Below are 6,092 nucleotides of genomic sequence, written 5' to 3'. Positions count from 1 at the left end.
GCTGCTAGAACGGCCTATTTTGCAGACATCATCGAAACAAACTCCAATAATCCTAAGATTCTCTACAAAACACTAAACTCTGTTCTGGTGTATCAGGAGCCTAGCTTCATGTCTCCTACAGCTGCTGGAAACTCTGAAGCTTTTCACAGATTCTTTGTTGATAAAGTATCAGGCATTAGAGCGGCTATTTCTGGTAACTCTATTGACCCTGTTCCAGTTCCTCCATCACCACCCACCCTGAGCTCCCTCAATACTGTTTCATACTCTGAGCTGAATAAGCTTGTTGCGAGGCAGAAGCCATCTGGCTCTCCGCTTGATGTTCTGCCGCCTCGTCTCTGGAAGGCTGCCTTTCCGTGCCTTGGCCCTTCACTTGGTCAGATTATCAATGGGAGCCTCAGCACAGGTGTTGTCCCAGCTGCTTTGAAAGCAGCAGTTATTCGGCCGACCCTGAAGCATTGGCGGTTCTAGGGGCGGGGCCACAGGGGCACTGGCCCCTGCTGAAATATGATTGGCCCCTGTAGTGCCCCTGTCCTGTCACTCATCTGTCCTTTGTGCGGTGATGAGATTATAGGTGGATGCAATTCCGAGTCCAAACACTAGTGGCCGTGTGGCGCTAAGGAGCAAAATAGTGTGTGAAATCCAACAGAAGAAGATTTGAAAGATTCCAAGAAGGGAGAACTTTTCAACCGACATCGGATCTGATGAGAGTCCACGTTATGAGGAGTTTGTTGGTAAGTCACGAATCACTGTTTACTCACAGTTGCCATGTAAGTCAAGTCTGACAATAAGTCCAATGGAAAGCAATGCCGACATTAGTTAAAGGTAATGTTAAAAAGGGCTTGTGAAAAAACGTTAGCCCTTGCTAATCCATGTACTTCTTTTGTAATCTGCATTTCGTGTGTTAATAGTTGGCACTGTCTGATAGAGAACATGAAAAGAAAGGGTCAGATACAGGCGGGAATTCTGCAGTTTTTTCCCAAGAGAGTGAGTGTGTCAGCTGGTGAAAACGAGCATGGAGAAATCAGAGAGAGAGCAGCAGGAGGCAGTAGACAAGAGGCTGGAACAGGGCAAGGGACCTCCATTCCCCCTTTATCAGGTCAGAAAGAATATAATCTTTATTGTGCAACAGTCATGTCAGATAAACACGAGAGACAGCCTCTTGTAGGACATACCATGCTGGGAAATCAGCGTACGTGTAATATAAACGTGCCGTGGTGGCATGGTGTTGCGGGAATTTTGTGGCATTCGTGCTGCCACGGTTGATACTAATATCACCGCAACGCCGGACTTGTGAATGCATATTACAACTTGGCGCAACAGAAGGGGGTATCATGATCACGTGGGCAGTTACTGCCGAGCTCCGGCCGGCAACTATATTGAAAATGAAAGTAAACATGGGCCGTAAGTTTGGCTTTTCTAAACAGAATCAGCTGAGATGATGGCCGGGGAGCCTCTCCGTAAGAGTTGAAGCTCAGATCACCAGAGACTGCACGGGGACAGACACCTTCTGGAGCGGCTTGTTAAAAAAGCTTAATGAGTGTGGCTTTGATCGCAATTAAAAGCAAGTTATGTCCAAGATAAACTGAAGTCCGTGGCAGCGCAGAGACCGCCCCCAAGCTCCCTTTTCACAGCCATCACATAATCTTTTGTAAAAAGATCATGATTGCACCACATTATCCAGCAGGACGGACTGACCACTTATAAACGACCTAATGCTGCCCAGTGTGTTCTGCTTATAATTGAGGATAACCTTTTCCCATTTTATCTTGGAGCTGATCCAGTTAATGTGGAGTCATTTTCTTGCACAGAAAATTTGCATTGAGCTTTTTATATTTATCAGTAATAATTGGGACAGTTATTCCAAGCACCAAAAATTAAGGATTATTGTTTAAATTGATAGAAGTTGTTAATCGTGACAAATCATTAGTGGCAAAGTTGCTTCCCTTTAGTAAATGATTTTATGTTTCTCAAAGCATCTTTCCATTCATCATCAGTAATGTTGCAGTTAAGTTTCCTTTCCCACAATTCCTTCAAGGTTTCCCTAAATTGTGACATTTTGATGTATTGTAAAATGTGTGGGAAAAGTCCTTGTTTGAAACACTGAATTTTCTAATTGGTTGATTAAGTAAGGTCAAGGTTAAGTTTTCCAAAGAGATTTTGTGTTTTGGATATTCCTTTGTTAGTCCAACTTTTCCTGCCATTATTCTAGGTAAAAATAAAAAAAATCACCATTATCTCAAATTTGTTAAATGATGTTATCTTGTAATAATGGCACATATGTTTACTGAATTCTTCCACTTCATGGTGATGTGGTTTACTATAACATTAACATAATGGATTTAAATTGTATTGGTTTCTTTGTCTACATCTACCACATCTCATCTTTATAGTCCAATCTTTCAAGCCTTCAATTTCAAATAAATAAAAATGTGGTCTCATAGAAAACAAAGTTTTGGCTGGATTTAGCTGGAGTTTGACATATATTTGTATTTTAGCTGCAAACTGGGACAAGACTCTCTCCAATTCAGACAACCAGAGTGAAGTTAATGACTCAACCTTCCATCCTGCTGGGCCACCAGAGTCACCAATCAATGCTAATCCTGCAGGATCAAATGGTAAACATTGATCTTTGAAAGTAATAAATGCTTGTGTATGTATTTGGCTTATGTTAGATAATTTCTCATTTGCTGTTTTCAGACATCTTCCAGTGTGATGCACAGAATCCTGCGCAGACATCAGAACAGTGTTCTGTTCCAGTAGGACCTGGTGGTGTGCTTCTCATTTTGTAAAGGCTCTTTAAATTTAATTGAATTTTGCAGTCAGTCACTTGCAGATTCTGAATGCCATGAATGTTAAAGGTTGAGAGATATAAGCAACTGACTCAGACTTATTTAATTGACTTCCCACCAGACATTTCCCAGTCAAGAGCAGAGGGTCCTGTGATATTCTTCTGGTGTTTTTTCCACACACAAACATATTTTAACCTGATATTTGTGGCTTTGCAAAATAAATTGAATGCTAAAATTTCTCAAATGCTGTGTGTGGTTGTATTTTGTCAATGTACAGTAAAAACTGATGTACAATTGCATTGATGTTTTTCAACATGGTGTTGGGGTAAACTGTATCTACCATACAAAACTGGGAATAGTATGCAAGTATGTTGGACTGTACGTGGCCCCTCTATAAATATTGTGGCCCCTTGATGGCCCCACCCTCAGAAAAATCCTAGATCCGCCACTGCCCTGAAGAAACTTGGTGCTGATGTCTCTGTGATAGAAAATTACAGGCCTATCTCTACCCTGCCTTTTACATCAAAACTGCTTGAGAAAGTCGTTTATCAGCAGCTGGTCTCACATTTAGCTGACTCTGATCTGTTTGAGGTTTTCCAATCAGGGTTCAGGTCTGGCCATAGCACGGAGTCGGCTCTACTGAGGGTCCTAAATGACATCTATCTATCACTAGATCAGGGTACATCTACTGGATCGCTTGGAACGATGGGTTGGGATCAAAGGGTCAGCTCTGGATTGGTTTAGATCGTATCTCCACAGCAGGACATTCTGCGTTAAACTGGGTGATGTTTTTTCTTCTTGGGAGGGGCTCCGCTGGGGGGTCCCGCAGGGATCGATCCTTGGTCCTCTTTTGTTTGCCATTTATCTGCTACCTCTGGGGTCAATCTTTCGTAAACATGGCCTATCATTCCATCTCTATGCTGAAGATTGCCAGATTTACTCTCCATTGTGTCAGGAGAAAGCTCACTCTATCCAGTCCTTTGTGTCCTGTGTTAACGAGGTGAAGTGTTGGCTAATGGCCAACGTTCTGCATCTGAATGAGGGAAAGACAGAGCTCATTGTTTTTCACCCCAACAGCAGGAATGTGGATCGTTATGTTGATCTTGGGCCTCATTCTCCATACTCAAAACCAGTTGTGACCAGTTTGGGGGTGAAACTTGATGCTGGACTTAAATTTGATGCACACATCAACTCTGTGATCCAGTCCAGTTTCTTTCACCTGAGACGCCTTGCAAAAATCAAGCCCATGCTGTCGAGAGCCCACCTGGAGCGGGTACTCCATGCTTTTGTAATTTCTAGGCTTGATTACTGCAGCTCTCTATATGCAGGGTTGTGTCAGTCATCACTGCGCCGCCTTCAGGTTGTGCAGAACAGCGCAGCCAGGTTCCTGACTGGGACCAGGAAATGGGACCACATCAGTCCGGTTCTGGCCTCCCTGAACTGGCTTCCAGTTTGCTATCGTTCACACTTCAGACTCCTCGTCTTTGTTAGGGCTTTCTCAGTCCTAGCACAGTCGCTATGGAACCAGTTGCCACCCTCAGTTGGGCTGTCCCCATCTCTGCCAGTCTTCAAGAGTCACCTAAAAACCCACCTCCTCCGCTTGGCGTTTCCTGAACATGTTTGAATTTGGCCCTCTTTTATGTTGACTTTATCTCACAGTTTTCATTAGTTCACTTTTTCCCTTGTTTTACACATTTGTCTCCTACTAGAATGTTTCACCTTTTTTTGTAATTTGTAATCTATAATTTGAATTGCTTTTATTTTCTGATTTATTCACTTTATTTAACTTTGTACTGTTCCGTGTTCAGCGCCTTGGGATTCCTGACAGGGTTGCGGAAGGCGCTTTATAAATAAAGCTTTGATTTGATTTGATTTTGATTTGCAGTTTATCAACAATAAGTCCGTAGGAAAAGACCAGATCCAGGGTGTGGCCTGCTCTGTGAGTGGGACCAGACACGTGTTGAGAGAAGTTAAAAGAGTTCATCATGTTTAGGAACTCCCTGGTAGAGCTGTTAGATAGATCCTCAGCGTGGATGTTGAAATCTCCAACAATGATTATCCTGTCTAGTTTAATAGTTGAAGATAGGAGATCCTGAAAGTCAGACAGGAAGGATGAAGTAGATCCAGGTGGGCGATAGACCAGAATTCCATAAACTGGTAGAGCTCGGCCAATTTTAATCATGATCATCTCAAATGAGCTGTAGGAGTTTGAGGATATAATTTGGCACGAAAAGTGTTTTTTAAAGATAACAGCTGTTCCTCCACCGTGGCCTGTGGTTCGTGGAGCAGAGAAGAAAGAGCAGTCTTGAGGACAGAGCTCACGGAGATGAGTGACGTCATTTTCGCGCTACCACGACTCAGAAATCCACAAAAAGTTTAATTTTTCGGTGCAGAACAGATCGTTTAGGATGTGAGACTTGTTGGCAATGGAGCGCGCATTAATTAACGTCATTTTCGCAGAGAAATCTGGCGATGTGTGTGCCGCGGGCTCCATAATGGCAGTCGGCTGGCGGCCTAAGCTACGTAGCGACTCCAGGCTACGCCCGCGGAGGTTCTTTGTCTCCCACGCCTTCAGGTAGCGTCCTGCATCAGGGGCACCATTGAGCAGCAAGATCAGCCCAACTCCGTTGAGTTTCTGTTGGATCCGCCACAACACAGCCGCGGAGCAGCTTCGCCTCTCAGGATCTTTCGGAGCTGAATGAAGAAGCCAGCTCTCTTCCCCCGTTTCCTCTTCCATGGCCTCCGGGGCAGCGGCAGGCCCACAGGTAACAAAGGGCCGAGACCTGAGGTAATGCCAGGTTCCAGAGGCGGTGGGAAAGCGGGTCCGGTATCGGAGTTCTGGAGGTTGATCATCGCGGACCTGATCGACAATAGTAAGTCTCGATCATATGTTAGCAGGGAATCCGCACAAGATAGAGAAAAAACTATAAAAAACAACAAATAACCAAAACAGATCAGGAGCCTAGCAGACGCACAGCCACTCATGGGCGCCATCTTGCCATTTGTAACAGGTTCTTTAGAAGCAGAGGGACTGGCCATCCTTTCTGTGTAAAGAGGAAATGTTGGTTAAATGTCAATATGTGTTTACATTACTCTCCAAAGTTTCACTCACCTTTCTGGTGGTGTCTCCTCAGCAGGGCGGGACAGCAAAGGGAAGTTTGTGTCCCAGGTGCTGCTTTTAAGCTGCTGGAGCATACCACTTAAATAAGGAGGTGTGATTCCTGGAGGAGTTATGTGAAACCTAGTTTCTTTTGTTTGAGTGAACTTGGATTTATTTAGTTAATATAATTTGTATTTATGTAA

The 6,092-nt window shown here is 43.9% G+C and overlaps 1 long non-coding RNA gene across 1 annotated transcript; it reads left to right on the top strand.

Moving 5' to 3' along the window:
• Window positions 1–617: 617 nt before the first annotated feature.
• Window positions 618–2,835, top strand: LOC129153526 (uncharacterized). The gene is made up of 3 exons (XR_011520448.1): window positions 618–731; window positions 2,496–2,615; window positions 2,698–2,835. It is a non-coding gene; the product is annotated as an uncharacterized lncRNA (long non-coding RNA).
• Window positions 2,836–6,092: the final 3,257 nt, after the last annotated feature.

Source organism: Nothobranchius furzeri, chromosome 4 (genome assembly GCF_043380555.1).
Source record: "Nothobranchius furzeri strain GRZ-AD chromosome 4, NfurGRZ-RIMD1, whole genome shotgun sequence".
NCBI classification, from domain to species: Eukaryota; Metazoa; Chordata; class Actinopteri; order Cyprinodontiformes; family Nothobranchiidae; genus Nothobranchius; species Nothobranchius furzeri.
Note: the sequence above shows the minus strand (reverse complement) of the source record. Positions and strands in the feature narration are given on the sequence as shown.